Genomic DNA, 15,264 nt, shown 5'->3' on the forward strand with positions numbered 1-15,264 from the left:
TTTGTGGGGGAGGAGGGGGAGGTAGCAAACATGCACGGCTGCAGCCTTGCCAGGACCAGGCCCAGGCTGAGTGTGGGCGTGGCTCACCCATTTAGCCCCTCCGGTAACCTCTGAGCTTGGGCCTCTTGGCACCCTGCCACACAGGCACACCTGAGGCCAAGAGTGGGGGTATGTGCCTCGGACACTGCCAGCAGGCAGCTGAGGTGACCTGTCCTTCAGCTTCTGTCATGATGAGGGCAGCACTGTGGACCCCAGGGCAGCCAGGGCCCAGTGCGAACTGGCAGCACAAGGTAGCACAGGTCGCAGCCCATTACCATCCAGGCTGCTTGGTCCTGCGCTCCTGAACTGTATGTGAAGACCCTCATGCTTCCGCAGTCAGGAGGCAGTGCACAGACACTCCCGAGAGCCCTGCTAGCCTCAGTCACTTTTTCTTGGTTAAAGCAGGCATTGAGAATCTCAGGCTGGGGCTGTTACAGATGCAGCAAAAACAGCAAATGCCAGAAGCTCTGTTGGGGGGAGATAGAGTCCTCCACAGGGCAACGGCTGAACTGCAGCCAGCATCGATGACTCCATAGTCAACGACCATGACTCCTTTTGCGTACCTCACTCCAGATTGGCAAAAAAAAAAAAAAAAATGCTGACACCAGGGCCAGGTGGGTTGTGGGGCAGCCGCTGTGCAGAGTGTGGCTAGACAGCAGTTTGAAGTGTCAGGCAGGATGCCCCTTTCCCAAGTATGCCGCCCTGGGATCCTGTCTGGGGTTGGGGAGGCATGGTGTCAGCACATGTCAGGGCCTTCGCAAAGGGAATCGCACCTCTGCAAGAGGCCTGACAGGCCACGTCTCCCTGGGAACCAACCTCCTGGGGTACGAGGTGAGGAGCTGCAGATGTGCGGTGGTTAGCCCCTGCCCTTTGCGTGTCATCCCTATCAAGTGTGAGAAAGGACAGGCAGGCTGCAGCTAACTAGTGTTCCTGAGGAAAGGGGTCAGAGAAACAATGCAGATGCTCAAGACCTAAGGCTACGTGGGAGCTGCACAAAGATGGATATACTTGCAAGTGTGGGGACAATGGCTGTGCACCCCACCATGCCTGGGTGAGGGCGTGCAGTGGCCCAGATTCCTTGGGGAGTGGGACCTGTGGGCCCCCATAGGAAGGCTGGAAAAGTCAGGCCCTGCTGTCTGCACAGACTCTAGCCTGGGAGGACACAGAGCGAGGGAGCATGATGGGGCCTAGGGGCTCCTCCAGCACGTGCCTGCCCTGCCCTGGGCTTGCAATTGTGATTGGCTGGAATCCATGGAGGTGGAGACAGGAGCCCCAGGTCAAGTTGTTGCTGGCTGTGGCAAAACAAGGCTCCCTGCATCCTGGGGGCTGTGGCCTCCGGAGAAGGTGCCTCCCCCAGGGACCAAGACCATCCTCATGCTTGTGCCTTTCCACCTGCTGACCCAGTGGAAGGGGCAGCTCCTTGGCCAGCTACCCTGAAGCCCACATCCCAGGTCTGGGGCATCCCTGAGAGCCACATCCAAGGCCACATCCTTCCCTTTGTTCATCCATGCTCCAGAGTGTCAACCTCAGCCCTGTCCCCCATCCACCACTGTGGGTGGTTTTGGCAGGTGATTGTGCAAGCATCCCACAGAACTGCAACTACCAGCTGCACCTTGGGTCCCCAGGCAGAAAGAAGGCAGGCCCTGGTTTCCAAGTCAGTGACTTGTTCCACTGGCCTAGAAGCCAAGGGTAGGGACCAAGATGTCCAGTGTCCTGTTGTCTGTACCCCCAAAGTCAGCAGCCCTGGAGGCAGGAACTCCAGGGACCTGGGCCTCTCACTCCTGCCTGGGGTCTGACCCCAGAAGTCCCCTTCCACAGGCCCCAGTTACCCTCCCACTGCAGGCTCTGACCTACAGGAAAACAGCTGGAGCTGGGCTCCTACCCTGTTCCTCTGGGAGAGCCAAACCCTGTCCTAAAGCTAGAGGAAAATCCACGGGCAGAATCCTGCAGACGCACACCCCAAATAGACCCCACCTGGGGCCCCACGCCCTAATCAGACCCCGCCTGGACCCCTCGCCCCGCCTAGAGAGCCGCGGCTCGTGGATCCTGGCCTTCCTCTGCAGCCTGCCTCCCCCCTCCCCTGCGTGAAGGCACCAGAGTGTCCACCCCCGCGGCCCCACTCAGAGATGCGTGCCTGCTCCCATCGGAGGCCTTCGGCTCCGCGGCAGGGCCTGTCTGCTTCCGAGACCGTTCCCCTCGCCTCTCCTGTCGGGAATCGGGGTCTTGGGTATTACCTTCAAATCCGGCCATCTTCCCGCCACAGCGAAGGAGAATCAGACACCCCGTGCCAGGGACGTGGGCCAGGTCCTCACTGCCCTTGCTTCTGGGACCCTGTGAGGGCAGGAACCGGAGCCTTGCCCTCATGACTTTGGTTGAGGGCAGTGCCAGGTGGGAGGTTTCCTGTCGGGCACTAGGTTGGGGCGGGAGGCGGGGCGGGGCGGGGAGGGGGCGGGAGGCGGGGCGGGGCGGGGAGGGGGCGGGAGGCTGGATCGAGAGGGCAGGGTCGGGAGGAAGGAGGCGGGACCGGGGCGGAAGAGCCAGGTGGGGCGGGGATGGGAGGGAGGCGGGGAGAGGACGGGATGGGAGGGGCAGGCAGGGCGGGCGGCGGGGCCCAGGACGACCCTGGGGCTTCCCTGGCTTCAGGTCCCTTCTGAGCACAGCGGGGCCCGCCGCCCCCTGGTGGCAAGCACCGGCCCTGCAGCCCCAGCCAAGAAACCCAGTAACAACCCTTCCCTACCCTTGTGTTCCGGGCAGCGGGACGCCCAGGGTCCAGCGAACCCTGCAGGTGCAGGAGCAATGAGGCGAGCCTGGGAAAACCTCCTAGCCCGGAGGTGCCCGTTGACTCACCGCCTGTGGCTCCAGCAGGGACTCTGTGCGCCACAGACTGTACAACCCCAGGTCCTTGTTCTCCCAGCCCGGCAGGCTGCTGTCTGTTCAGAAGGAACTCCAGGCAACTTAAATGTGTGGAATCAATCAATGCACTTCAAACTTGTGAAAAGGTCGAAGAAGAAATCAAAAGGGACATTAGAAAATACACTGAATGGCCGGGCGTGGTGGCTCAGGCCTATAATCCCAGCACTTTGGGAGGCCGAGGTGGGTGGATCACCTGAGGTCAGGAGTTCGAGATCAGCCTAACCAACACGATGAAACCCCCGTCTCTACTAAAAATAGAAAAGTTAGCTGGGCGTGGTAGCGCAGGCCTGTAATCCCAGCTACTTGGGAGGCTGAGGCAGGAGATTCGCTTGAACCTGGGAGGCAGAGGTTGCAGTGAGCCAAGACTGTGACACTGCACTCCAGCCTGGGCAACAGAGTGAGAATGTCTCTAAAGAAAAAGAAAACGAGGAGGTCTGAGAAGTTCCCAGGTATGTGCAGTTATCTCTTCACGTCACCTCATGGGTCCCATGTGCAAACTGAGGGGGAGTTAGTATGAAACATACATCGAAATTCAGGCCATAAAGTCAACAAGCTCATTCTGTGGAAATTCCGGCTGGCCATATTGGTTCCAATTGGTTTCAGGCAGTTTTTTCTTTTTTAAGAGACAGCCTCCCTCCATGTTGCCCAGGCTGGGGCACAGTGGCCTGGAACTCCTGGGCTCAAGCGACCCACCCACCTCAGCCTCCCTAACAGCTGGGACCACAGCATGCCCGACCACGCTAGACTTATTTTTACTTTTTGTAGGGACAGTGTCTCCCTGTTTCTTTCTCCCTCAATTTTTTTTCTTGATATCATAACCTGGGGGAGTTTCAGGGTTTCAGCAAGTTGTTTATTTTCTTATGTGCCATCCTGCAAGCTCAAGAATTTCTGCTAGTCATTGGTCTTTGGTGTGAGGTTTTGAGACTATGTTTTCTGAAGAGGCCATATATGCAAAGTGACTCCCAAACACAGAAGGAACTGAGAAACCAAAGAATGAGGCAGACAAATCCAGTTTGTCGCTTGGAGGTGATTTTTTGGGGAACTCACAGAAGCATGGTCTTGGGCAGCCACAAGACGGGTAGATCTCTGCACTGTTACCCCCTAGACTCAGGGCTTATATATTTTTGGGGAAAAAGTATAAGTGTCCTGGAAGGAATGTGCAGGCAACTGAAATAGTGCTATGGGCATCACAGTTTATGACGTATGCTGTAGCATCGAGGGTTGTTTTGGAGGAATGGCGAGACTTACGGTAGATAGGTGTTTCTACATAGAGTACGACTTCAACTAGACATCTTGGAGGCACTCCCAGACTCATGCTTAGTTAGGCATCAGTGTGGCAGATTAGAATCTAAGAGGAGTGACTCTTGTCCCCATACTAAAGATAGAACATTTTTCAAAAAAGTACAAGAAGACAGAATCCAGCAACATATAGAAATAATTATCTCCCATGCCAAAGTTGGATTCCTCCCAATACAAGATTGGTTAACAGCCAAAAATCATTTAACATAATATGCCATATCGATACAATCATAAACAAAACCACATGACCATCTTAACAAATGCAGAAAATAAATTTGACAAAATCCAGCATCTTTATGATGAAAACATTCAACGAGATAAGAACAGGAGGGAATATGCTCAGACTGCTAAAGGGCACATGAAAACCCTGCAGTGGCTCACGCCTGTAATCCCAGTACTTTGGGAGGCCAAGATGGGTGGATCATTTGAGGTCAGGAGTTCGAGACCAGCCTGACCAACATGGTGAAACCCCATCTCTCCTTAAAATACAAAATTAGCTGGGCATGGTGGTACATGTCTGTAATCCCAGCTACTTGGGAGGCTGAGGCAGGAGAATCGCTTGAACCCGGGAGGCAGACGTTGCAGTGAGCCAAGATTGTGCCACTGCACTCCAGCCCAGGCCACAAGAGTGAAACTCTGTCTCAAAAAAAAAAAAAAAAAGAAGAAGAAGAAAAAGGAAAGAAAACCCTGCAGCTAACACCATGCTTCGTGGTGGAAGCCTGTATACTAATGTCCTAAGATCAGGAACAAGATATATACATCCACTCTAACGACATCTGTTCATCATTGTACTGGAGGTGCTAACCAGGACAATTTGGCAACAGAAATGAATAAAAGCCATCTAGATTGGAAAGGAAGAAGTACGATGATCTTTGTTCACAAATGATATGATCTTATATTTAGAAAAATGTAAGAAATTCACTAAAAAATATTAGAACTAATAAAGGAATTCAGCAAACTTAACAGATACAAAAAAATTGGTTATATTTTTGCACTTAAGAAATGAGCAATGAAAATGAAATTTAAAAAGCCTTCTATTTACAATAAACTCAAAAGCAAAATAATTAGAAATAACTTTAATGACAGACATGTAAACTGGAACACTGAAAACTGTATCTCAAGTGTGGTGCAAGGTCAGAGATAAGGAAGCCCATGGATATATGTGTCTTTCCACAATGTCAGGCTTTTATTGATTCTATTCAATCACAAAAGCCACAAGCTACATGGAGTTCCCGAGGAGGCAATTCTCCTTAGTAGTTCGCGTTCACTAGGTAGTCAGAGCCACAGGCACACAGGCTCAAGCCACTCCACAAGTCAGTAAATATTGCAAACCCTACCTAATAGTATACTTAATATGTAAATGTTATAGATTAAACATTTGACAACAAAGTAACATTAACATCAAGAGAGAAGAGATAGGAGAAAATGTTAAAGAACCAGTTCGAGGAGAACTTAAATGAAGACAAAGAGAATCTTCTGGTCTGGGCCAGGCAGTCCATCAATCTTGCAAGAAAGACTCTTTGATGGGGCAGACAGAGGCTTTGGCAGCAGATGTCGAGTTCTTATTATGAGTGCCAGCAAGATGGTGTTAGTTAAGACAGCTGTTTTGAGCTGCTGATGGCCTGCTATTTTTATGATGACAGAGTCCACTGGTGAGAACTGATAGTGGGTAAGTATGCTTGTTTATATCCTTATATGGTTGGATGCAGGCCTTTTTAAAAAATTTATTAAGCAAAATATCTTATCCTTGTTGTCAAAGTGTCCTAAGAAATGTAAAATGGAGTCTTTTTTCTAAGATGGGGTTACTTATGTCAAGGGTGCTCTCTACACTACAATACATGGTTATCATCCTTGAGCCTTCTCTCCTTGGCTCTGAGGACTTTACCTTCTTGGGGAAAAGAGGGGATTGCATTCTTGGCCTTTATATTATTAGAGGTGGGCTCTGGGTAAGGTCTACACAACCAAATGAGTATTACTATTTCCATTTTTATGGATAGAAGCCTGAGGCCCACAAAGGGAGGAAATGATGATCCATATCCCAGAGGGCAGAATATCAGGCATCATTTCCCTCCACCCAGCCCCTCCCCACTGTCCTGTATTTAAGGGACCCCCAGATGTGATACCAATGGGTGTTTAAGAGAAAGCCCTGGGATCCAGGAGTCTGAGGAAGGGGGGTTAGGGATTCCAAGTCTGAGGTGTAAAAAAAAAAAAAAAAAAAAAATGACCAAGGCAAGTCTCAATCATTTTAAGAGGTTTATTTTCCAAGGTTAAGGATGTGGAATAGAAAAGAATACAGAACCACGGGAAAAACTGTGGCCCATGGTTTCTCCAAGGAGGATCTGGGGACCTCAACATTTAAAATGAAAAGGGTGGGTATTGGGGATTGAGGAAGGAATTTTGAAAAGGGTGTGGGTAAATGAGAGGCAAGCGGTTGTATCCTTTTGAGTCTTTGATCAGCCATTCAATGAATACACAATTTACGTTGGAGGGGTGGGTAGAGAAATAGTCACACATTTGTCTAGCTTGGTGAATCTGCATTTTTGCATAAGATAAAATAAACATAGGGCACAGGAAGCAATCAGATATGCATATATCTCAGGCAGAGGGATGACTTTGAGTTCTGTTCTTTGTTCCATACCTGTGAATATAAGCTATCAATTTACATTGTCAGGGTGAAATGAAACAGAACTGTTTTAGGGTAAAAATCTTGGAGCCCACAATTTGTGGGCAAATTGTGAGAGAGGTGCGATGCTTTTTTTTTTTTTTTTTTTTTAATCTTTGTAGCTATCTTATGTAGACACAACATGGGAGGCAGGTTTGTGTGACCCAGTTCCCAGATTGACTTTTCCGTTTGGCTTATTTAGTTTAGGGTCTTGAGATTTATTTTCCTTTCACAGGGGCAAGAGGGCCCTGGGAAGATCAAGGCTGAGCTTCCAGGTTCCACAGAATGGAGTCACTGAGGGGCAATTGTAGAATAAGAGAGTGTGGAAAGTAGAAAAGTTCCTCTTTAGAGCTCGTCTTAGTTTAAAAATAAAATAATAGACACTAGAGATAATAGCTTCTTGCTCTAAAGCCCCCTATCAACTATTAGTTCTTACACTTTAGCCCAGTTAGTTGCTTTGCCTTACTCAGGCATGTCTGGACAGGCCCCAGCAACTGTTAGTTCATAGCTCATGCCCCTTCCTTATTTGGAAATGTTATTGCTTCTTTAAACCTTTCATAAGCAATTTCCTCTCCTTTTTTGTTCTCCCTTGCACTTACCTATTGAGGAAAGTTTCAGGTTGTTAGCAAATCAGGTATCAGTTTAAGATTGTGAGGTCCAGCTCCAGCCAATGGATGCAGGACACAGCAGAAGGATGACCCAAATGCATAAGGGATAAATATGTCTGCTTTTCCTTTGTTCAAGTGTACTCTCATCATTGTTCCATCTGCGAGGATATCAGGGGAAATTCAGCCAGATATCGGGCAAAATTCAGCCAGATATTCGGTGAAATTCACCCCCGATATTTCACGTAGGTTCTTTTCTATAGTCCCTAAGTGTCAACTGGTCTGAGAAATAAAGGGACAGAGTACAAAAGAGAGAAATTTTAAAGCTGGGAGTCAGGGGGAGACATCACATGTCAGCAGGTTCTGTGATGCCCCCTGAGCCGCAAAACTAGCAAGTTTTTATTAGTGATTTTCAAAAAGGGAGGGAGTGTATGAATAGGGTGTGGGTCACAGAGATCACATGCTTCACAAGGTAATAGACTATCACAAGGCAAATGGAGGCAGGGCGAGATCACAGGACCACAGGACTGGGGCAAAATTAAAATTGCTAATGAAGTTTCAGGCATGCATTGTCATTGATAACATCTTTAAGGAGACAGGGTTTGAGAGCAGACAACTGGTCTGACCGAAATTTATTAGGCGGGAATTTCCTTGTCCTAATAAGCCTGGGAGTGCTATGGGAGACTGGGGCTTGTTTCATCCCTACAGCTCGACCATAAAAGACGGCCACCCACCAAAGCGGCCATTTCAGAGGCCTACCCTCAGGGATGCATTCTCTTTCTCAGGGATGTTCCTTGCTGAGAAAAAGAATTCAGCAATATTTCTCCTATTTGCTTTTGAAAGAAGAGAAATATGGCTCTGTTCTGCCTGGCTCACCGGCGGTCAGAGTTTAAGGTTATCTCTCTTGTTCCCTGAACATTGCTGTTATCCTGTTCCTTTTTCAACGTGCCCAGATTTCATATTGTTCAAACACACATGTTCTACAATTTGTGCAGTTAATGCAATCATCACAGGGTCCTGAGGCGACATACATCCTCCTCAGCTTATGAGATGACAGGATTAATAGATTAAAGACAGGCATAGGAAATCACAAGGGTATTGATTGGGGAAGTGATAAGTATCCATGAAATCTTCACAATTTATGTTCAGAGATTGCAGTAAAGACAGGCATAAGAAATTATACAAGTATTAATTTGGGGGACTAATAAATGTCCATGAAATCTTCACAATCCATGTTCTTCTGCCATGGCTTCAGCTGGTCCCTCCATTCAGGGTTCCTGACTTCCCACAACACGAGGAGCACCCTTTCTGCAGAAAGTAAAAATGGCCTTGCTGAGAGAATTAAGTTTATGTTCGAGTGCGATTTCTTTGTGGCACTGGGGAACAAGCATTTCTAACAGGATAATGGAATCTGAACAAGGCAGAGCATGCATTAGGAAAACAGAAAACCAGAAGAAGGTCTTGGACAAGAGTGAAATCTCTCACACCCCTACCCACCACCCCCTAAACTCTACCCCCACTTTGCTCCACCCTCCATTTCACCACTCAAGGCCAGACCAAGTTGATCACTCAAACTTCACATTTTGCTGTTTGAAGAGGAAGGGCAGTGATGGCAGGGGCTCCAAGAAAACCCTGTGAAGGACCTCTTTCCTAGTTCAGATCCACCTCACACACACTCTTGTCAATGAAAAGAGTCAAACCCTGTAAAATATTTGAAGAGATTTATTCTGAGCCAAATATGAGTGTCCATTGCCTGTGACACAGCCCTCAGGAGACCCTGAGAACATGTGCCCAAAATGGTTGGAGCACAGCTTGGTTGTATATATTTGGGGAGATATGAGACATCAATCAAATGCATTTAAGATATACATTAGTTTGGTCCAGAATGGTGGGACAACTTGAAGTGGGGCTTCCAGGTTCTAGGTAGATTCAGAAGTTTTCTAATTGGCAATTGGTTGAAAGAGTTATTATCAATAGAAAGGAATGTCTGGGTTATGATAAGAGGTTGTGGAGACCAACCAAAGTTTGATCATGCAGATGAAGCCTCCAGGTAGCAGTCTTTGGAGAGAATAGATTGTAAATGTTTCTTGTCAGTAAGGTCTGTGTTAATGTTAATGCTGGAGGTTATAATGAGGCATGTCTGACCCTCACTTCCCATCACTGCCAGAACAAGTCTTTCTGGTTAACTTTGGAATGCCCTGGCAGAGAAGTCCATTCAGATGGTTGGGGGAGGCCTGGGGGCTTAGAGTTGTTAGATATGAGTTCTAAATTTCTTTTCAAAGAGTATGTCAGTATGTTCTATTCTTTGCCTTCTACTTTTAAACTTAACTTTCTCGTAAAGCAACCTTTTTCCATTACCTACTCCACCCTGACTCATTCTGATCACCTGCTCCACCCTACATTCCAATCACCTGCTCCACCCTAACTCATTCCAATTACCTGCTATCTGCTCTGCCCTGACTCCTGCCAAAGCACTCACCCTGTCATTCTCTTTAAATTAGCCAACTGGAATTAGTTTTGCCTGTGCGGTCTAACCCTAGCCAATAGGGGAATGACACAGCAGCAGAGGCCACGTGCGTCAGGGATAAGAACCCCTTCCTCTCCCTTGTCCAAGTGTGCACTCACCATTGTTCCATCTGTAAGGGTGCACCCTTCTATATAGAAGTAACTTGCCTTGCTGAGAATTAAAAAGAAAATTTTATATTCAAGTGCTATTTCTTTTGTGTCACCAAAACTTTACATATAACAATTTGGGGGCTTGTCTAGGATTACATCCCCCTCCGAGGATGGTCTCTGGTTCTCTCTCATGAGGAGGTGCACCCTGCCCTATTGTGGCGGCCTCAGGGGTGAGAAATCAAGACCCACCCAGTGCAAGGAATAACTCGAGCTCTCAGCAATGCAGAAAAAAAAAAAAAACTGGCCAGCAACCTAGCTTAAAGGATCCTTACATACTGCGGTGACAACTCTGTGCACTGACCAAGGAAGGCGAAGCTGCGGGAGCTGGTAAAGCACTTCCTTGGTGGTCAAATTCTGGAGGGCTAAATGTGTGTGTGCGTGAATGATCACAAACAACCCTGCTTGCGGTGTTGTTCGTGTGGATGGTGACAAGTCCTGCTGGACGGGGTGAGTGGGTCCTCTCTGCGGTTCCATAGCTACTTCATATGGCTTAGGGCGGATCCTGCCATAGGATTTATACTGGTATGCCAACACTAAAAAGGGCCTGATTCTACCTTGGCGGAGCAGCCAGAGAGGAGGGCATGAGTGGGAAGAGTGCAAAGTACCTTCAGAGGAGGAAAGGGGAGAAACAGGTCAACCTTCCAGGACAGGCAAAACACTCCCTGGTTTTAGGGGTTGAGCCTTCCAGGACAGGCAAGATACCCCCTGGTTTGAGAGGTTGAGCCTTCCAGGGCAAGCAAGGCAAGATGCCCCCTGGTTTGAGTGATTGAGTCTTCCAGGACAGGCAAGACACCCCATGGTTTGAGGGGTTGAGCCTTCCAGGACAGGAAAGGTGAGACACCCCCTGATTTGAGGGGTTGAGCCTTCCCGGACAGGCAAGGCGAGACACCCCCTGGTTTGAGGGGTTGAGCCTTCTGGGACAGGCAAGGCGCGACATCCCTCATGTTGAGGGGTTAATTCTGCTAATTTCAAGGGTTGAACCTGAAACAACCCCCCCACCTTCCTTTCTTCTCAGGGGAAGAAAGAGTAGCTCAACTCCTGTAGGTCCCTACCCTAGGGGAAGAGAGAAAGAGAGAGAGAGAGAGAGGAGAGAGAGGGAGATAGGATAGAGAGAGACAGGGAGGAGAGAGAGAGAGACAGAGGAGAAAAAGAGAGACAGAGGAGAAAAAGAGGGACAAAGGAGAAAAAGATATAGCAGGACGAGCTGCAGACAAAACTCCTCAGACACCGAGTTAAAGAAGGAAGGGGTTTATTTGGCTGGGAACATCGGCAAGGCTCCTGTCTGAAGAGCCAAGCTCCCCAAGTGAGCAATTCCTGTCACTTTTAAGGGCTCACAACTCTAAGGGGGTCTGCATGAGAGGGTCGTGATCAATTGAGCAAGGAGGGGGTACATGACAGGGGCTGCATGCACCAGTGGTCAGAGTGAAACAGAACAGACTGGGAAGTTTCACAGTGTCTTTTCTATACAATGTCTGGAATATATAGATAACATAACCAGTTAAGTCAGGGGTCAACTTTTAACTACCAGGCTTAGGTCAGGCAGGCCCAGGCCTTGTTTCAGGTCTGGTTCCTTGGTTTCGGGTCTGGTTCCTAGGCACTGGGCTACCTGCCGTTTGTTTTTCTTTTCTTTTCTTTTCTTTTCTTTTCTTTTCTTTTCTTTTCTTTTCTGAGTATAAAATAATATAAAACAATATGAGAGGGTCTGTCTCTCTTCTCTCATTTCCCCCCTTTGAGACTCTCACTTTTTATTAGTGGGAGTTCTCACTGTTATTTTCACTACTTATGTCTTCCTGTGCAATAGGTTGATAATGATTCATATAGTACACTTGTGCTGATACATAACATGAAGTGACATTAACAGACTGGGCTATATGCTCGGCTAATTGCAAGAACAAATTTCTTGTTTTTCCTGGAATTTCTGGTACTGGCATATTCAGTTCATCATAGAAGGTTTGAAATACTGGCTCAGGAGAGTGTTTATAAACTTTTTCTCAAACCACGATATTTACTTGAAGATCCAGTCCAGCTCCATCAATTTTAGGGTTATACATTCTCTTTTATCTAGCAAGGATTAAGGGGGTTGGTTATAACTAGTTCTAAGGGATTACACTGACCACTGGTATAGGAAGGGTCAGTTTTCCCTTGCTGAAGGTGGACAGGATTTTTTCTTTTTTCTTTTATTCAAGTAGCCTAAATGACACAAGACCAGTATCTACATTTATTTTCACACAGTCCTAATTCATGATAAATGTACTTATTTTTTGCCATATAGTCTCTTTTCTAATTAAGAGAACCACATCCTATTTTTAATTTATTATTATTAATGACAGCACAGGCATCAAATTTTAAGGTGACTTGTTTGGGCATCTCTTTTTTTTGTTTTATTTTGGCTAACACTTTACTCATATCGTTTATGAGCCCCCACCAGTCTTCAGTTCTTAATCTTATTTTAAAAACTGTGGTCATGGGAGTCTCAGATGGGTCATAACACACATCAGGTTGGTCATTTCCTGGGCTAAATACATTATTTATATATTGTATTATAAATAATTGTATAGAATAACATTATAAAAACAAGTTCTTTTTAGAGTTCCAGTACACTTATAATAACCATAAAATAATAGGACTGTAGCAATCTTTTGTCCTACCTCAGTGACTTGATGTATACTCTGGGAACAGCCCTCAGTCTGAGGAAGGTCAGTTGAAGTCTTTACTGTACAAGTCTAAATTTTAAGGAAAATGAGTCCTGTGATGAGTTTCCTCATGCTTCAGCCATGCGTAGACCAGTCAGCTTCCAGATGTGACTGGAGCAGAGTTTGTGGTCTTCTTCAGAGTCACTCTGCAGGGGTTGGCAAAGCTGCTCCCATCCACGTACAGCTCCCAGTCTACTGATGTTCAACGATGGTCTTGGAGGTTGGGCCTACTAGAATAAACTGAGTCTAATACCTCTACATAGTTATGTTTAACTGGGCTCTCTGATACTGGGAGCAAGGTGGCAGGGTTTAGGGTGTTGTAAACTTCAATGGTTATGAGGGGATTTTTCACAGAGTAAGCTTTGGTATCTAGTTAGTCTAGCATTCGTTAACTAATGATGTCCTTTGGTATTTAGAATGCTTCCAGCTTTTGCCCATTCAGTATGATATTGACTGTGGGTTTGTCATAGTTATTATTATTTTGAGATATGTTCCATCAATACCTAGTTTATTGAGAGTTTTTAACATGAAGGGACGTTGAATTTTATTGAAGGCCTTTTCTGCATCTTTTGAGATAATCATGTGGTTATTGTCATTGGTTATGTTTATGTGATGGATTACATTTATTGATTTGCATATGTTGAACCAGCCTTGCATCCCAGGGATGAACCCAACTTGATCATGGTGGATAAGCTTTTTGATGTGCTGCTGTATTCGGTTTGCCAGTATTTTATTGAGGATTTTTGCGTCATTGTTCATCAGGGATATTGGCCTGAAATTTTCTTTTTTTGTTGTGTCTCTGCCAGGTTTTAGTAACAGATGATGCTAGCCTCATAAAATGAGTTAGGGAGGAGTCCCTCTTTTTCAATTGTTTGAAAGTTTCTGAAGGAAAGTTACTGATTTTTTGTACCTGTGGTAGAATTCAGCTGTGAATCCATCTGGTCCTGGGCTTTTTTTGCTTGGTAGGTGATTTATTACTGTCTCAATTTCAGAATTTGTTATTGGTCTATTCAGGGATTCAACTTCTTCCTGGTTTAGTCTTGAGAGGGTGTATGTGTCCAGGAATTTACCAATTCCTTCTAGATTTGATGGTAGTTTGCATTTTCTTGGGGTCAGTGGTGATATCCCCTTTATCTTTTTTTATTATGTCTATTTGATTCTTCTCTCTTTTCTTCTATATTAGTTTAGCTAATGGTCTATCTATTTTGTTAATATTTTCAAAAAACCATCTCCTGGATTCATTGATTTTTTTGAAGGGTTTTTCTTGTCTCTCCCTCTTTCAGTTGTACTCTGATCTTAGTTATTTCTTGTCTTCTGCTAGCTTTTGGGTTTGTTTGCTCTTGCTTCTCTAGTTCTTTTAATTGGGATATTAGGGTGTTGATTTGAGATCTTTCTAGCTTTCTGATGTGGGCATTTAATGCTATAAATGTCCCTCTTAACACTGCTTTAGCTGTGTCCCAGAGATTCTGATATGTTGTCTCTTTGTTCTCACTGGTTTCAAATAACTTCTTGATTTCTGCCTTAATTTCATAATTTGCCCAGGAATCATTCAGGAGCAGGCTGTTCAATTTCCATGTAGTTGTGTGGTTTTGAGTGAGTTTCTTAATCCTGAGTTCTAATTTGATTACACTGTGGTCTGACAGACTGTTGTAATTTCAGTTCTTTTGCATTTGCTGAGGAGTGTTTTACTTCCAATTATGTGGCCAATTTTAGAGTAAGTGCCATGTGACACTGCGAATAATATATATTCTGTTGTTTTGGGGTGCGGAGTTCTGTAGATATCTATTAGGTCCACTTGATCCAGAGTTGAGTTCAAGTCCTGAATATCCTTATATCCTTTTAATTTTTTTTCTTTTTTTTTTTTTGAGACAGAGTCTCACTCTGTTGCCCAGGCTGGAGTGCAGTGGCACAAACTCGGCCCACTGCAGCCTCCATCTCCTGAGTTAAAGTGATTCTCCTGCCTCTGCCCCCTGAGTAGCTGGGATTACAGGCGCCTGCCACCACATCCGGCTAATTGCTGTATTTTTAGTAGAGACAGCGTTTCACCATGTTGGTCAAGCTGGTCTCGAACTCCTGACCTCATGATCCACCTGCCTCAGCCTTCCAAAGTGCTGGGATTACAGGCATGAGCCACTGCACCTGGCCATATCCTTTTAGTTTTGTCTCATTGATCTAATAGTGACGGTGGGATGTTAAATCTCCAAGTATTATTGTGTGGGAGTCTAAATCTCTTTGTAGGTTTGTAGGAACTCATTTTATGAATCTGGGTGCTCCCATATTAGTTACATGTATATTTAGGATAGTTAGCTTTTCTTCTTGTTGAATTTATCCCTTTACCATTATATAATGTCCTTCTTTGTCTTTTTTGATCTTTGTT

At 46.0% G+C, this 15,264-nt stretch overlaps 1 protein-coding gene across 1 annotated transcript in view; it reads right to left on the reverse strand.

The window, feature by feature from the left end:
• Positions 1-2,471, reverse strand: part of SNAP47 (synaptosome associated protein 47) — a 52,646-nt gene extending 50,175 nt beyond the window's left edge. Inside the window, exon 1 of the mRNA XM_063596862.1 lies at positions 2,274-2,471. The gene's annotated coding sequence lies outside the window, so the exon portion shown is untranslated. The remainder of the gene's footprint in view (positions 1-2,273) is intronic.
• Between the last annotated feature and the right edge of the window lie 12,793 nt (positions 2,472-15,264).

This window comes from Pan paniscus, chromosome 1 (genome assembly GCF_029289425.2).
Source record: "Pan paniscus chromosome 1, NHGRI_mPanPan1-v2.0_pri, whole genome shotgun sequence".
Classification (NCBI taxonomy): domain Eukaryota; kingdom Metazoa; phylum Chordata; class Mammalia; order Primates; family Hominidae; genus Pan; species Pan paniscus.